General features: G+C 43.7%; 1 protein-coding gene across 4 annotated transcripts in view; it reads right to left on the bottom strand.

Moving 5' to 3' along the window:
* Window positions 1–4,288: 4,288 nt before the first annotated feature.
* Window positions 4,289–18,543, bottom strand: part of ADRA1A (adrenoceptor alpha 1A) — a 132,713-nt gene continuing 118,458 nt past the window's right edge. For 3 of the 4 annotated variants that reach the window (XR_006201548.1, XR_006201549.1, XR_006201551.1), the window contains 2 exons: window positions 17,528–17,681; window positions 16,542–16,640 (listed from right to left, as the gene is read on the bottom strand). The gene's annotated coding sequence lies outside the window, so the exon portion shown is untranslated. Of the gene's footprint in view, window positions 4,313–16,541; window positions 16,641–17,527; window positions 17,682–18,543 lie in introns of those variants that run through there. The other variant, XR_006201550.1, reaches the window with a different exon arrangement.

Raw genomic sequence — 18,543 nt, 5'->3', positions numbered from 1 at the left:
TGTGGAAGGCACTGAAAATCAGGCTAAAGAGTCTACAATTAATTTTATAGGCTATATATTGCTAATTAATATTTGCCAAATGATACTTGAGAAAAATTAGTCTGGTGGGTATAGTAGGTTGAAGGGTAAGCCCCCAAAGGATAAGTCCATCCACAACTTCGCAGTGTGACCATCTTATATGGAATAAAGGACTTTGTAGATGTTATTAAGTTAAAGACTTTGAGGTGAGATCATCCTGGATTAGTTTGAAACCTAAATCCAATGACAAGAGACCTTATAAAACCCAGGAAAGGAGACACACAGAGATACAGAGGGGAAGGCCATGTGAAGATTGAGGAAGAGATTGGACTGATGCAGTTATAAGCCAAAGAATACTAAGAATTTCCAGCAACCACTAGAATCTAGTAAAGAGGCATGAAACAGATTCTCCCCCAGAGCCTCCAGAAGGAACCAACCTTGCCCACACCTTAATTTTGGACTCCTGACCTCCAGAGCTGTGACAGAATAAATTCGAAGTCTCCAAGTTTGTGATAACTTGTTACCGCAGCCCTAGCACACTAATGCAATGAGGATGTGTAGGGAGATTATAAAGGGCAATGAGCCTAGAGATGGAATAGCTTGTCAGTGGTAGTATATTTTCACAACACAAGTTATTTCTATGAGCTCTACTGAATGAACATAGTATTCTGTACTGAGGTCGCATAAACTGTCTACATGACATGAACACTAACAGGTTGGAAAAAAATTCGTCCAAATTTTAGGTATCATACAATCCAAATCCCAACAAGAAATTTAAAAACATAACACGATGTTTGTAATCACTGTGGCTATGGCTAATTTTATGTGTCCCCCTGAATGGGTTGCCCAGAGAGCTGGTTAAATATTATGTCAGGGCATGTCTGTGAGGGTGCTTCTGGAAGAGATTAGCATTTGATGAGTTGAGTAAAGCAGATGGTCCTTACCAATGCAGGTGGGCATCACCCAACCTTTTGAGGGTCTGAAGAGGACAAAAAGGTAGAGGGGGGTTGAATTCACTCTCTGCCCGATTTCTTGGGCTGGGACATTGATCTTCTGTCTCTTCTCTCCCCTGGTTCTCAGGCCTTCAGATCCAGGCTGGAATACACAACCTTGGCAATCTAGTTCATAGGCTTTTGTATGACACCTCCAACCTTCCTGAGTCTTGGCAGGAAGATTTTGGGGCTTCTCAGACTCCATAACTGTGTGAGTCAATACCTTATAATAAATCTCTTTATAATAAATCTTTATGTATGTAGGTCCTATTAGCCTGTGTCTCTGGGAACAATGACGAATACAGTTGTGTTTAACTAAATTTGGTGAGACAATTTCTATAAATGGATGAATCCTTAAGTATACGCTCTTACCAATTGACCTGTTTGTCTCCTTCCTCCTTTTTAGTACAGCCCATCCCCATGGCCATTCTGGAGGCATCTGCTGAATTAGGATGGGTTAGGCTGGGGCCTCCGTGGGCTGGGACGAAGGGATTTAATTCTATAAATGCAGATGACTCAGTAAAATGATGATATTGATGACACCCACAACAACTATGGTTTTGAGGATTAGGAAATGTTCTAAACATTCATCAGCATCATTTCGTTTCATTCCCCCAGTGACTTCCCTCCTATCACATAAAAAGGCACCCAGACTCTGAGAGATTAAGGAACTGGCCAACGTCACACAGCTGGTAGATGACTGCCAGAACAAGGATGTAAGTTTGTCCAACTCTAAAGGCTTATTTAACTCTTAGCCAATCCCCTTATGAGTAATCATATAATCATGGAATTGCAGAGAATTAATGCTGGAAGCACTGTTAGAGATCATCTAATTTAGGGGTGAGGTTTGCTTACATACCAAGGCCTTAGAGTGTGGTTTTGTGTGATCTGAGACAAGGGTCAGGGCTTACCAATAAAGACGTGTTGTGTAGTACTTTAGTTGTGCAAAGGCCGAGATGGCATGGCATGGAGAGGATTTGACGCCATTCGGTTTTCTTTTAAGAGCAAAGAGCTTTCTAGGAAAAAAAGCAGTAATGCAAAGGTCAAGGCTAATGCCTTGTGGGAAGAGCAAGACAGATTGATTTATAGGGATTGGAGTGGAAAACGTGGTTTAGGAATGACAAAGAGGAAAAAAATAACGTGGCTTGACTGCCTGTATTTCAGGGCTTGTTTATGTGATCTTGGTTAGGGAGGGCTTAGGACAATGTCATTTAGAGGAACAGAGATTGTCATTTGCAAGAAGGATAGAAAGATTTACAGCCAGAATGCATAATGAATTAGAAATTGTTTGCTTAATATTAAAACTGGAACCCTCCTTGGTTTATTTACTTGGTCAACAGGTATTTTTGAGTTATTGCTGTGTGCCAGCCACTAGACTAGACACACAGATGCCACAGGGGTTCTGACAGACAAGGTCCCCACCCATGTGGAGCTCACAGTCTAGCCAAGGAGACAGATATTGACCAAATAGTGGTACATTAGTTATGTAACTACAATTTAACAAGAGCTACCAAGAAGTATGGTGTGTTATAAGACTATACAAAGAGGATCTCTCTCTCTGTCTCTCTCTCTCTTCTCTCTCTCTCTCTCTCTTTTTAAAGAGAATCTGACTTAGTCTTGGATATAGTGGTGTTTAAGCTGAGATCCAAAGGATGAGAAGAAAGAGGCTGAATGGAGAGGGAGGAACTTTCCAGACCAAGGCTGGGGGAACAGGTAATTGCAGAGAGGAAGTGAAAGAGAAGCCTGTTCAGCCAGGGACTTGTTAAGGATTCTGGATTTTATCCTGAGAGCCATGAGAAGTCATTGGAGGTTTTCAAGCAGGGAGTGACATGATTGATTTGGCAGGAGGCCAGAGAGGGATTCGGGCCAAATCCTTGTTATTAATGATCAGGTGTCACTTGTCTGGCCTTGCCAACAGGAATAGCTGTGGATAAAAATAGGATGATGCCAGGTTTCTGGATCCTGACTCCATTCCTCAGGATCATAGCCTTCCACTGCTGGGTGGCCAGGGCATCTGCCTCGGGCCTTGCGTTGTTCTTCCAGATCCTGCCAGTGTGGGGCCAGATGATCTTGTCTGTGTTGAATTCCCATTGGAAGAGAGCAGGCCCTTGTGGTGGGGGAAGTTCCCAAAGGAACAAGTGGTGATGAGCAATCAATTCTGGAGCCAGAGTGGAGTCAGCCTGGCCAGTCACCTCCTGCAGGCCATTTCTACCCTGCAGCAGGTGAGCTTGGGGCCCACAAAAAACAGAGATTCAATTCAAAGACCACAGTACACTCAGCTCACATAGACCTCCAGGGTGCAGGCTTTTTTTTTTTTTTTAAATCTATAGCAAATTTATTCATAATTATATCAAACCTCAAAAACAACTAAGTTGTCCTTCAGGAGGTGAATGGTACAACAGTAGTAAATCCAGATGTTGGAATACTGTTCAGTGATAAAAAGAAGCTATGAAGTTACAAAAAGACATAGAGGAATCTTAAAAGCATAAGTGAAAGAAGTGAGCCTGAAAAGGCCATATGCATGTATTTTCAGGGTTCTCTAGAGAAACAGAATTAATAGGAGACAGAGATAGATGGTAGATAGATGATAGATAGATAGACGTTTAGATAGATAAAGAGATTTATTGAAAGGAATTATGGCTCACACAATTATGGAGGCTAACAAGTTCAAGAATTATAGTCAGCAAGCTGGAGACCCAGGAGAGTGAAAATGTAAGTTTCAGTAAGACCCCAAGTCCAAAGACGGGAGATCAATGTCCCAGCTTGAAGACAGTGAGACCCACAGAGCAAATTCTCCCTCCCTCACTTGTTCCATTCAGACCCTCATCAGACTGGATGAGGCTCACCCACATTAGGGAGGGCGGTCTGCTTTACTCAGTCTACCATGTAAATGATAACCTCGTCCAGAAACACCCTCACACACATACTTGGAATAACAGGTGTAGGCTGTTATAGGGTGTAGGCTTTTAAGGCTGGAGACGCCTTGGCATTTATCACGCTGGTGTCTTTATTCCTTTTTATCCTGCCTCTTAACCTAGCTGACAGTTCCTTAACTTGGCACTCCAAAAAGAAAGATTTAGGTGGGTACTACCGTAGTACACAAATGTTAAAAAAACAGAGGCTTAGGTCCGCCTGGGTGGCTCAGTCGGTTGAGCGTCCGATTTCCACTCAGGTCATGATCTCTCCGTCTGTGAGTTCAAGCCCCACGTTGGGCTCTGTGCTGGCAGCTCAGAGCCTGGAGACTGCTTCAGATTCTGTGTCTCCTTCTCTTTCTGCCCCTCCACCGCTCATGCTCTCTCTCTCTGTCAAAAATAAATAAACAAACATTTAAAAAATTAAAAAAAAATAAAGGCTTATATTTTCTGACGTGCTAGCAATATCTATCCTAGGACTCAAACTCAAGAGAGTGGCATGGATTCCGAGAGGGGCATGGTATTGGTGACAGATCCTCAGGCACAGCCACTTTGGACAGAAGCAGCATGTGGCTTCGACAGCCTTGGGATTTGTTGACTACTTACAGACATAACTGGAATGAGAGCGAACACTCATAGTGCTTGTTATGTGTCAGTCCACCTATGTGTCTAAGCTGTAAACGTGTGTCCAATCACGTAACCCCTGCAATAACCCTGCTAAGTGGATGCTATTATTATCACCCTCATTTTACAAATGAGGAAACAAAGGCACAGAGGAGATTCTTCACGGCTAGTAAAAGGCAGAGCTAGGATTAGAATCTAGGCAGCCTGGTACTAAAAGCCATGAGGTCAAGCACTCTACTATATGCCTCTCTGGAACGAAGAACAGGAGACTGACTAGACTTCTGGCTATGCATTTGTAGATGGGTTCTTATAAATGGCAAGTGCCTTATGTCTTAGTCTGTCCAGCGAGCTGTAACAAAATACTGCAGACTAGATGGCTTATAAACAGCAGAAATTTATTTCTCATAGTCGAGGAGGCTAGAAGTCCAAGTTCAGGGTGCCAGCATGGTTGGGTTCTGAGGAGGGCCACCTTCTAGAAGATGCTGACTTCTCAATGTGTCCTCACATGGTGGGAGAGGAAAGGGATCCCTCTGGGGTCTCTTTTATAAGGTCACTGATGTCTTTTATGAGGGCTCCACCCTCATGATGTAAGGTCTCCCAAGGGCCCCACCCACTAATACCATCACCTTGGGCGTTAGGTTCTCAACATATGAATTTGGGAGGAACACAAACATTCAGATCATAGCACCCTGTTTATAAGCCAGAGTGGAGACTGTGTCATTGGACAGACATTACACTGAATTTGGCTTCGAGGTACCAGGGACCCATGGATCAAGAAGAAGATAAAGAGAATCTCTGACATCTTGAAAATGGAATTTAATTGGAAGAGACCCTGAAAGGAAGAAGGGGTCTTAGAAATTACTTGGGCACCAGAAGGGTCACAATTCACATAACTAAAAATACCAAGTATTCACAGCTATTTCATATACCACTTTATAAGAGAGAAGTTAGTTTCTCTGGTTGATGGATGCCCTCCCCAACCACCCCCCCCCCCAGAAAACTGTACAAATTAACCCTTTATTGGGCAAAATCTCCCAAATGAATTTTAGCTGACAGAAATACTCTTTTAGACTAGCTGCTAGCCTGGAAAAAGAGAAGCTATGAATTATTTTCTTCTTCCTTATCTCCATTTCTGTCTACTTACTCCTTTGAGAAACGTTAAGTGCCAACTATGCTTCATGGCCCGTCTTGAACCCCACTAACGTGTGGGATATCCAACTAAATAAAGGAATGCGTGCTTGTTTTGGAAGCTGCTGCAAGGAGACGTATCTGGTTCTGCCTGTTTTCCAAATCTGACACTGGGGGGAAATACAGAGGTTTGGAAAGGTGCGACTGACGGTTGTCTAGGATTGGTCTGCTCCAGTTTTGGGGGTGCTGACAGGCATGATGACCTGACTCTGGCTGACGAGGAGCAGAATCAATACCCAGGCATCTGATGACACACTCTGTTGGGTCCAAGACAGAAGATGAGCTTGGGGGTTGCTCCAAATCATTTTATAACTTGCATTAGAGGCATATAGGAAGATTCATTGGGTAGGGCCATGGTTTCTCTATGGGCGTAGGGCATTGAATTGATAGAAAAGTAAATTTAAAATGTAAAACTTTAATATGGTGTTGAAATTGATGAGGTATTTTAAATCTCTGGGGCACATTGAATTGGCCTATCTGTTGAGTTTGGGTGGATGAAATGACTGCATATAACTGGAAATGGAAAACAAATGACGTGACTTCTTGATTCAGTGTTTATTGTGATACCTGAATGAGTTAAATTCAAAGATTTCTGGGCATAAGAGGAAAGATACATCCACCAAAGTTCTGAGGGACTACATGCCGACCCCCTTTATTCCTGGTGGGTTTATAGAAGCAGTGACGAGAACTGGAAGTCAAGCCACTGGAATTTGTTGGAATCATTAGATAACTATCTACAAAACAATAAATTTAGAGCCTGACCTTATATTGTAATCCAAAATAAATTCCAAAGTGAAAAAAGACTTAAGTGTAGCTTATAAAATACTTAAAGAATGGGAGGAAAATGCAGTTGAAAATCATGTTGTGGCAAAAGTCTCTCTAAACATAAGCAAGATCAGAAATCGTAAGAAAATATGAACAGATTTGACTGCCTAAAATTTTTTTAAAAAGTGAAGCCAAAACCACACTCAGATACCACCTCACGCCGGTCAGAGTAGCTAAAATGAACAAATCTGGAGACTATAGATGCTGGCGAGGATGTGGAGAAACGGGAACCCTCTTACACTGTTGGTGGGAATGCAAACTGGTGCAGCCGCTCTGGAAAACAGTGTGGAGGTTCCTCAAAAAATTAAAAATAGATCTACCCCATGACCCAGCAATAACACTGCTAGGAATCTACCCAAGGGATATAGGAGTGCTGGTGCATAGGGGCACTTGTACCCCAATGTTTATAGCAGCACTTTCAACAGTAGCCAAATTATGGAAAGAGCCTAAATGTCCATCAACTGATGAATGGATAAAGAAATTGTGGTTTATATACACAGTGGAATACTACTTGGCAATGAGAAAGAATGAAATCTGGCCTCTTGCAGCAACGTGGATGGAACTGGAGAGTGTTATGCTCAGTGAAATAAGTCATACAGAGAAAGACAGATACCATATGTTTTCACTCTTATATGGATCCTGAGAAACTTAACAGAAGACCATGGGAGAGAGGAAGGGGGAAAAAAAAAGTTAGAGAGAGAGGGAGGCAAACCGGAAGAGACTCTTAAAAACTGAGAACAAACTGAGGGTTGATGGGGGGTGGGAGGGAGGGGAAAGTGGGTGATGGGCACAGGGGAGGGCACCTATTGGGATGAGCACTGGCTGTTGTATGGAAACCAATTTGACAATAAATTTCACATTAAAAAAAATTAAGCTAAAACAGTAAAAAAAAAAGAAACCATTTGACAATAAATTTTGTATTAAAAAAATAAAAAAAAAAATGAAAAAAAAAAGTGAAGCAAAATACAAGCGAACTACATAAAAACAGAACATAAGCAAAATTTAAGACAAGCAAAACACTTAAAAGCATTTGCCACGCATGTCATAAAGAGTTGAATTTCTTGGTGTGTGGAGTCCTTTCAGTTACATAAGAAAAGGCCAACACGATAGTGGAAAAGAGACACAGGAGGTACAAAGAAGTGAAGCTATACGGGTTGTCCAGACATTTATGAAGCAATGTGTCAGCTTCCCGAGAATCAAATACGCTTACATAGCGGGAGGCCATTGGGATCTCATACCTTGAAAAAGAATAAAATGGATAAAAGGATAGCGGTGGAATGAGTGGTGTAAGGGCATGGGGACCTCTGTGCTTGGGAACACTGCTGGCAGAAAGGTAAATTGACACCTTCCAGATGGCAACCTGGCCATCTGTATCAAAGACTTAAAAATAGACATGTGCTTTCAAACAGAAGCTGTACTTCTATTTATTATCTCCAGGAACTAATAGTGGGTTTGTGCAAAGACTTAGCCATGAGGCTGTTTATGGAAGTGTTGTATAAGAGGCAAAAATCAGAAATCACCTCAATGTGCAACAATGGACTTTGATCAAGGAACTCATGCTGTGAATGTATAACAGAAAATTCTAGCTATGGAAGAACTAAATAGAGTTGAGCAGGCCTGAGGCCTCCCCTGTCCATGGACCCCGGGCTCATTGGCTTCTTTCTCCCTCTGTGGGGCTGGTTCCCCTTTTGAGCTTTTGGAGCAATGTTCCCCTTACATGTCCCCACTGAAAGAGATGTATATACTCTTACCCTGACTTCCACCCTCAGCCTGAGCTGGGCTTAGGGGTCCCTGCCCAGGTCCCTCCCTGGTCCCTGCCCAGGAGGAAAGGCCCATAATAAAGATAAGATTTCCCCTAAGTTGGGGCACCTGGGTGGCTCAGTTGGTTAAGCATCTCACTCTTTATTTCGGCTCAGGTCACGATCTCACGGTTCGTGGAATTGAGCCCCGTGTCAGGCTCTGTGCTGATAGCACGGAGCCTGCTTGGGATTCTCTCTCTCCCTCTCTCTCTACCCCTCCCCCACTCGCTCATGTCCTCTCTCTCTCTTTCTCCCTCTCTCTCTCTCTCAAAATAAATAAACATTAAAAAAAAAAAAAGAATTCCCCTAAGTTAATTTATGAATTTAACGCCATTGGAATAAAAATCTCCGTGACTTTTCTCCTTGGGACGTAACAAACGAATTCTATGGTACTGAAATTCCCTGGTAGATGACATGGTTAAGCCTGATCGAAAGCTTTTGAAAAAGGAAAAAAAAATGATGGGGGGAACTTGTACTAGCAAGTCATAAAACATACTATGAATTCCCCAGCAGGGTCTTTTGTCAAGATAATAAAACATAACTTGTAAAGTTCCTGGGAATCGCTACATGGCAGTTGGTACTATTTTATTCCTGGTGTAGCGTCGATGAAATTTGCAGGGTTGGAGGTACAGTAAAAGCAGTGCCCGCCCTCTTATCTCTGCTGTTAAAATAGGGAGTGAGGACTTCTGTGTGGGAAACTTTGGTTTGGGACCCAAAGAACGTCCAAGGTTTGGAACAGCAGCGGAGGCAAGTGGCCCTGCTCCAGGACAAGTGTGTTGAGGGCTTAAATCAAATTGGAACTCATCGATCAATATACATTGCTCTACAGTGCCGATTCTCTAGCGGCTTCACCCTGGGCAAGTTCTTTAACCCCTTGAAGCCTCTGTTCTCTGATGTGTAAAATATGGATTAGTAATTACCATCTATAATATTGCTGTGAACAATAAATGGTAGTGCGTGTAAAGCTTTTAGCGTATTGCCTGGCACATGGAGAGCATGTCCTAAGCAGTAGCAATGATTGGTTTTGAAGCACCCAGTTAGTTTCGCTGGGCTCTGCAGGGCAAGGATGACTGAGCTAGGGGACCAAGGGCTCTGAAGTCCTGGGCTCCGGACTCGGTGAGGAGCGCAATGGGAGACTGAGAACATGAGGCCATCAGGAAAGATGGGGATGATTCTCTTGATATTTCCAAGCACACTAGTAATCATGCATGTGGTCTCTGATTCCCCGAAGTCAAGGTCAGGCTTGTCCACTTATTGGCTGCTGTTCACTGGTCAATAGCTCTGCTCTGGCCCCCGAAGTCTCCTTCTGCCCTTTCATTGATGAAAGCCTGAGACTCAAGCCATCTGTCATGTCGTTTTTCTTTGCAGACGCACCATTTTAAAGTTGCCGGAGTGGATTGCTTCAAGAATCTGTTGCTTGTCGACAGGCCCACCCTTGGCATTTCTGACCACGGCAAGAGTGTGAATGGGGGACAAATGCTAGCATCTTAAATCAAACATAGTCATCCTCACTATTCCCAGATTCCGTATTTGCAAAACCTGTCTACTTGCTAGAATGTATTTTTAACCCCCGGATCAATACTTGTGCCATATTTACGACCATTGCTACGTTCCCAGCTGAGGTAGAAAAAAAGCAACATTGCCTTCCCATTTCAGCTCTCGTACGAAACAAATGTCCTTTCTACAGCTTAGTTAGTGTCATTTTTTTTTTTCACTTTTGTGCTTTTGTTGGTGATTTTGCTGTTTAAAACGATGCCCAACAGTAGGGCTGAAGTGCAGTCCGGTGTTCCTAAGTGGAAGAAGACTGCCATGTGGCTTACAGAGAAAATGTCTGTGTTGGAGAAGCTTCCTTCAGGCATGAGTTTTAATACCGTTGGCCATGAGTCCAATGCTGATGAGTCAACAATATATATTAAATAAGGTGTCTTCAAACAGGAACACGCATCAACAAGGTCATGTATTGATCGGTTGACAAGAAGTATCCAGAGGCTCACGGCAATATAACCCTGTATCTCCCCTAGGAGCAATGGTTCAGTAGTCTCTCATTCAGTGTTTGTGGAGACTTTATAGAACATAACCACTGTGAATTAGAGACTTGACTGTATGTTCTTCCTCCTACTAGGCCAAATATACTTTCAGAATGACCTGGAAGGCAGGTTCAGATGGCCACACCTATGCTGGAGAGCTGGCTTCTGGCTGCGACTCACTTCTCCCTTTTCACCCCCCAATTCCATTGTGTGCCTGGGTCTGAACTCTGGAGGCCACAGGTCCGGGCTCTGCACACAGCCCTGTAAACCACCCCCTTGGCCGCTCCCTGGGCTGAAGTGGGCAGATGCAGGGAGAGGGCAGGGCAGGTTTCAGAAGCAATCTCTGGGCCACCTGGGCAGGGCATGTTGGGCCTAGGGTACTGGACTGTGGCCTAGAAGGTTGAAGGCATCACCCTGGCTTCATGGATTTCTCGCCATATCCAAAGTGAGGCCTCTGAAGGTCAAGGCTGAGGGCTATAACTGCCTGCCAGGACAGCTGTTAACCCCGAGCCCGTGGGAAACCATTGCTTGCCAGTCAGTGTAATTTTTCATTTCTCTTGATTGCTTCTCAGGTGACTAGTCCAAAGCAGTGTGCAGGGACCTTGTGCCCGGCGCACAACAGTCTTACCCTTTCTGCTTTGTTCCTGCATTTTCTCCTCTGGGTTTACAGCTGCTGCCACAACTTGAAGTTATCTCTTCCAAATGCGGCTGTGAACTCTTCTCATACCGCACTATTCCTGAGTGGTTGCAGGGTAATAAGCCTGGAGAGGAGGGTCTCTTTTTTCCCCTTACTATTCATCCTAATGTGACCGGACCCCTCTTGTCCTTTGGACCCCTCTTGTCCTTTATGTGGGCGGCAAGCAGTGATTACATCAGCAACTCCGCAATTACCAGCTAGCAGTGGGGGAGGCGGGGGAGCAAGGGTATTAACTCGGGCACCATTTTGCAAGTAATTAAAAAGAGCGTTCCTGGGATGAATTCCGGGAGGAATTTTTTCTGGAAGCAATATCTGGAAGTTTTCCAGATCTGAGTTCTAAAGGAGGCTCCCAGCTGCAAGGTTGGAAGTGGCTACAAAAGGAATAATAATTTCAGAGCCCTGATGCTGGTGTTCACATTTTATTGGTACTGGGTCCCTCATATGGTTTCCTCCTAGAAAGTCAGGAAAGAAGTTGTACCAGTTCACTCATGGGATTATGAAATTAGTTTGGGGGCTCCTTACTGTAGCTGAGCATAGGACAGTGTTAATTAAGCTGATGACCTTTGCTTTGTGAACTGGGGACGAGCGTCCTTGAGCAACTTTGTGTCCAGGGATGCCCCACAGCTAAAGACCCTACTTTGTCTCAAAACTCGCATGTCCTAAATTTGGGAAGAGGGAATATTGTCAACTGTAGGTATCGAATACACGTTTGCAGAGAAGCCATGTTAAGCATTGTGTTAAAAGCTTTATTTTACGAAATGGAGAATTTTAGAAGCAATGTTGTAATTCGGAGTAGCATTTGAATATTGTTGCCTTGCAGCGAGTTTCTCTTCCTTCTTTGTCGGAAAGTGAGGTTTACTATAAGCCAGGAGGAAACGTGGCTTTGGCATTCAACAGCTGGGAAGCTGAACAAGTGCTTAAATCCCACCATGCCTCGGTTTCCTCATCTGTGAAAGGAGCAGACTGTGTGCATTAAAAGCTGGCTGTAAAGGGCAGGTTGGGCCGCATGCGTAAAGTGCCTGTCACATAACGGTGTTCGAAGTCATGTCATGAATGACATAGGTGCTGACTCTTTGACCAGCCCTCACTTTCATTTTTGGCAGCCTCTTGAATCCCGGGATGTCTCCTGGTTTTAGACCATTTGCAGGGAGTGAGCCTGCCCACTTTGCTTTATCACTGGGCCCTCGCACTGCCCTGAATTTTTGCTTCTTCCTGGACATGCGGGGCCCAATGCTTCCCCGACTTTCCCAAGCTTCCTATGTGCTCAGGGTTAGAGGGAGGGGCTTTTCCCTCTTTCTTGTCTTCCCTTCCATCATCCCATGGAGCAACTTCATCTGATTGAAGAAGTTGGAAGAAACAAACTGCACAGGCCCAGCTCAGACTTTTTTAATCCTTTAATCTGGTGAGCTGGTCTCTGGGAGCAGCGGTATCCTTCTGTCCTTCCAGGCTGTGCCATTCCTGGGTGGCATCCCCACCCCACGTGCCCCGAGGCCCCCATTGCCTGCGGGCAGCCCCTCACAAAGCTCATCTGCCTACGGATGTAACCTCTAACCTCCAACTTGGAGTTTCACTAACAACTGCCCCAACAGTCCAATTTCCAAAGCCATCATGGCATATTGGTTAAGAGACTGGTCTCTGTCATCTGAGAAACTGGGTTCAAATTCTATCTTTGCCATTAACTGATGTGTACCTTTTGCAAACTTCTAGGCCCTGCTGGGCCTGAGTGTCTCTTCTAGAAGAGGGGGAAAATAATAGAATCTACTTCATAGGTTAGTTGGGAGCATTTGATGAGTTAGTATATACAAAACACTCAGGACAATACCTGTCCCCTGGTAAGTAGTAAACAAGTGTTAACTAATTGCCACTCCCTGGTCAATATTTTCCCCAACTGGTTCAGAACTTGCTGAGGGAAGGTGGCTGGTGGACACTGGGACCCTCAGAGAACCAGTTCCTCCCCCTCCATGGGTCCCGACCACGCTGCCACTGCTCCTGAGCCAGGAACCTCTCCTGACCTCCCCAACTGCCTTGGTCATGATTCCAACGGACTTCTGCTCAAATGCATATCCATTACTTTTCTCCTTTGTAACTAGATTATCCTCTCTGCTGAAGAAGAAGGGAACAAAATGGAAATTGAGTATTAGCCTTGCCCTCTGTCATTAGTTGTCATTACACCATTCACCCTGACTGTGGGCCTATCCCTTCCGCATCACGTTATTAATTCAAAGAGTTAGCATGCCTCTGTTTCTTTGGGTGGTCTTCGTTAAATTCTATACTTTCTGCATTTCAACCTTCAGGAAATCATTCTTGGAGATATGAGCATCTGTTTGGTAGTTATCTTTGGTTTTTCGCCCTCCACTAATCTTTAGCAGGCTTCTTAAAAACTGAGCTCTTTAAGGAGACACCGGGCCCCCTAAACCCTTTTATATTCCCTCTTGGGAATAGCTCTGTGCTGAGTGCTATGTGCCATGGTTATGGGAAGATAAGATACCCATTGCCCCAGGAGAATATGCAGTTCAGTGGCGCTTACGCCTTATTCCAGGGGGTCCTAAGAGTGTTGCAGGGACCCCTCAGGGGTCATCAGGGGGAGGGCGTGTGTGTGTTGGGGGCTGTGTGCGGTTGGGGTTTTACCCTACCCCACCATCATTCCAGACTGTTCTGCTTTTCTTTGTCCTGCATATTGGGCTTATGTGTAAGATTCCATCCAAAGAAAGGATTGCACTGTTTTGTTTTATTTTTTCCAGTTTGAAAACCATTGACCTAATTTTTTCCACTGAATTTATGCAGAATGGCTTTTTATAGTGGTTTGACTCTCCCAGCTCTGGTTGGGCCAACAGGATGACAGAGGAGTCTGGCCAAGGCGTTGGCACCAGTCACACACAGAGTCAAACAGTGCCGACCTCTGAAGTTGTCTCCCAGCTGAAAGGCTCACCTTCCGTGTTGGAGAAAGACCTTTCATGGTCCAGTCTAGTACTATTTGTGGTAATACACAGGATTTTTTAGGGGAGGAACCGTACATAAATTGATCCCAAAGGCAATCTCTGAAGAGTTCCAAAAATATTTTAAGCAGTGACAACACTGTTGAAATAAGTTTATGGGCCCCTAAATATGCTAGAAGCTCTAAAATAAGCTCTCAAAATCTTTTAGGACACATGATATCACACTGTAACTTTCCAAAGGGCAAGAGACGGGATTTTGCTTAATTAACTTTGTGAGTTGTTTGCTAAGGCAAAAGCTCAGAGATCTAAGATAATCAGGCATCAACCAATTGCTAAATCACCAAACTACTAAAAATGCATCTACTGTAACAGATCAGACTTTGTGGCTTATTCTGCTTTTATAAACATATTTAAAAGATACAGATGTTTGCTTGTACATAGAACATTTCTGGAAGATGCTCTAGAATGGGAGTTTCATGAGGCAAGCCTTTTTCCCCTGCTTTGTTTTATTAATGTATCCCTGGGATGATGCCTGGCATATGACACATACTCAATAGATACATGTTGAATGAATGGATTCACAAGAAAATGGTGGTGGTGGTTAGCTTGGGGGAGTAGGAAAGGAGGCGAAAATATTACTTTTCAATTTATACCCAGCTATGGTATACCTATGAGGAGGATAGTGCTTCTCTTCTTGCATTTTTACCTTTACTCATAGAAAGGAAGAGACTTCAGCTTTCCTTTTCACTGTTGTCCATTGCCCTTATGACGGCCACCTCTACCACGCTGAGGAGAAATGTATACTCTGGGACCTTGCGTTCTTAGGGAGCAGGATTTGGCCCTTCCTCTTCTGGTTTCCATCCCCATTGCCTTGTGATCCTGACCGCACTTGGAGAAGTAGTTGTGGCCATAATTATACTTTCAATTTCAGCTTTCCTACCAGTGCCTTCCTTGCTCATGGGGCTGGATGGAAGTGGACATTGGAGTTTGTTCTTCAAATCTGGACATTTTATTTATTTATTTCTTGAAGTGTATTTATTTATTTTTGAGAGAGAGAGAGAGAGAGAGAGAGAGAGAGAGAGAGAATCCAAAGCAGTCTTCATGCTAGGTACAGAGTCCGATGTGGGGCCTGAACTTGCAAACTGTGAGATCATGACCTGAGCTGAAATCAAGAGTCAGATGCTTAATCGACTGAGCCACCCAGATGCCCCAAATCTGGACATTTTAGATGCAAGCAAGGTAGTGTAAGAAAACTTTGGAATTAATAAGTTATACTTTGTTTCCCATTTGGTTCTTGTTTTTCTGGGCTTTGTTCCCCCAGAAAAGAACTACAGAGTGGCCTGTGGTAGTTTTCAGGAGCCCCAAACTCATCCCAATCCCCTGATTCTGTAGTGCTTTTGTGTATTTAGTTCGTCATGTAGATATATTATTTTTGAAAGAGAGTATGGATGAGAACGTAATAACAGTGTGGAGAGTGGGCGCGGAGAGTGGTTTTTCTGTCCACCTGCAACAGAATAATTATTTTTCATAAACTCTGTTGGAGGCAATTTGCATTTATAAACAGGAGAGATACTAATAATTGGCTGGCAGAACGGTATGGCATTAAGAGGCTCTTTGAGAAAACTGGTTCATGGGATCATTAAATGGTTGAAGTAAAAATGCAAAAGGGCAGAGTTGCGGTGAGAAACTTTGCAGTCGGAAACCGAGACTAGCGAATTCAATGGGGGATCGCAGGGGGCAGAGTCAATGCAATATAATGTCTGAAAAAGGATCACAGTACTGCCACACACACTTCAGAGGAGTTGCTGCACTAAGAATTGAGTAAGGATGAACACTTTTGCTCTTTGGAGACGGTCTCTGCTCTGTGCGCTAAGCACTACTGTATGCTAAGCACAGAAATTTTTTATGCGTATCAATCCAATGAGGAAAGTGCTCTCATTATCCCATTTTACAGATGAGGAAACGAACCCAGAGAGAGGCTTAGGCTACACACTACCAAGGGCAGAGGTGGGATCCGTGGTGTGGCTTGTACAGGCTCCAAAGAGACAACCGCGTACGTCTGTTCCCAAAACTATATTCCTTGATGTCATTTTGGCAGCTTGATATCTGTCCGCATGGGAGAATTTACACCACAGAAACTGGCAAATACTGCACATGGTGTTTTTTTCGTTTTAATTTTTTTTCTCGGAGATGTGGTTGCTAAACATTTACTGACATATCCCCCTGGCTACGATTCAAACCCAGGCGGTTTGATTCCAGAGCGTTTTGGAAAAGATGAATATTTTCATGCCAAATTATTGACGATAGTATCCATTTTCTTACTGCGTCAGCTACTTTTCTCCAGGTATTCTGTTCCAGCCAAATGCACCCTAATCGATTCCCAGCGCTTCCTTACAGGATTGTTATGAGGATTCGATGAGATGATGTACTGGAACCAGTCAGAATAGGGCTTTCCATAGTAAATGTTAGCCGTGGAACAATGCAAACAGAAACAAAGCCCTTGTGTCATCATGGCCCCTTTATTTCACATTATTCCCCCACCTTCATAGAAAGCAATCAGTGGCAAAACTGACCATGTCTCCATTTTCTCTCTCTTCCATAATCTATATCCTGGGGCAAAACCTAAATTAGTTAAGAAGAAAAGTCATCAGGATAACCTGGTGATCCTGTCATGTCACTTCCAAGCTCTGTGAAAAGAAAGCCTGAGCAACGACAAACTTTCATTTACTTTATGATGCTCCCCCTCCCCCATCCTGTGTCTGCCCTCCCCTGCCCACCCTCTGTGGGGGTCCAGGGAGTAGAGCCACCACCATGACGACGATGGGGGCCTGGAATGTGACCAGCAGCGCATCTGCAGGATAGGACACGATTTGGCAAAAACACAGATCGGTATAGGAGACGCGACACTATCATTTGACTTAGATGCTAAGGGTTTTGGGCAAAAAATAATGAGCCCTCATCACCAGGAAGGCCACGGTCATACTCCTGAGCGGTCACAATGAAAATTGCTGGGTGCTCACCGGATGTCGGACATTCTTCCAAACATTTCACAGGAAGCATTTTATCTTATTATGCTAGCAATAATCTGAGTGATGTACAGTAATTGTCCCCATTTTTGAGAAGAGGAAACAAAGATTCAGACATATTGAATAACAGCCTTGGCAAGTGGCTAAAGGAATCTGGAGCCTGTGACAGTTCGACCCCAGCCTTCTTGTCCCCAGTGATGCCAGCGTGCTACCTTGAGGGAATGGGGCTAAAAGCATAGCCCTGGGGCTCCCAGGCTGTGAGAGCATGGGCAGGCAAGAATTTCCACTGAAAAACTCCCCTTGAACCATTCTTGCCCATGACCTTCTCTGACCACTAGTTCCCCGTAACCTATTGCCCCGGCTTTGGGTCACTTAATACACCTAGCCTTACAGACGTCGATTCAATATTCTTCTGGGTCTCATTCCCACTACTACCTTCCCCTGCCTCTATACCAGATGATGTGGTTCTATTTTGGCTCTTACCTGTGCCGTGAATGCCGCCAACCAGTGTATTTTATGGACCACCTACACTCTTGAGCTGGTCAAAACCTGAGTCTCCTTCTCTGAGGTATCCACTCTACTTTTCAACCAACATGTTCACAACACATTACGATCGAAGAACTAAGGCATTGTGCATCTAAAGACAGAGGTTTAAGATATTTTATTAGGGAACATACATCAATATTCAACAACACTTAAATATTATGGCATCCATATTTAGAAGGGCAATATAAATGCTTATGACTTGAACAGTCACTTTATTAAACAAATGAAATAAATTCCTTTTAAACAGTGGGCTGTGTGATTCATAAAGTATATTTTTTCAATAATTTATTCATCTGCCTAGTCATATGTACATTTGTTTTCTTCAAAAAAAAAAAAAAAAGAACCAATGTGATTGTTCACCACATCGTACCATAAAACAAATGAACCTGTAAAAATGGCATGTAGAAAATTCAGAAACACCTACACAGCACATTCCAAAGATACTGAATCCATTTAAAAGGAATTAGATGCTTCAGAAGCAATCACAGTCAGCTTGGGTGTCATATATATGCATTAGTACGGAATGCAGCAGCAAGTTCAAGTATAACAATCCACACGCATGAACATATTTATCTGACTTAGGAGAGAATTCTCTCTTTTAGAGCAAAGAACACATACCAAACTCTCAGCGAGGTTCAGATGAATTTTGTTTGTTACATGGAGGGAAAGGTGGTGATATCAGCTCAATCAACCAAGTACTGAAACCTGGAGAAGGTGGCATGGTCCACGAACACTGCATAGTTGGCAAATATCCCTACAGGGGCCTTATTCACCGCAACAATTGTTAAGGGTTACAGGAAAAGCGTAGCAGCGAAAATCAGCCATTCAGCCCACATTTGCTTCTCTGGCAAAGTGGAAAATGCCATGTTTGTATTTTTAACACATCTAATGAGTAGACAAGCAGAAAAGCTGCCGTAAGCCAGGAAACATCACGGGGTTCATGTTTGAACGGC

This window comes from Panthera leo, chromosome B1, assembly GCF_018350215.1.
Source record: "Panthera leo isolate Ple1 chromosome B1, P.leo_Ple1_pat1.1, whole genome shotgun sequence".
In the NCBI taxonomy this organism is placed as follows: Eukaryota; Metazoa; Chordata; class Mammalia; order Carnivora; family Felidae; genus Panthera; species Panthera leo.
The sequence above is the reverse complement of the archived record's forward strand: the minus strand, read 5'-3'. Positions and strand labels throughout refer to the sequence as shown.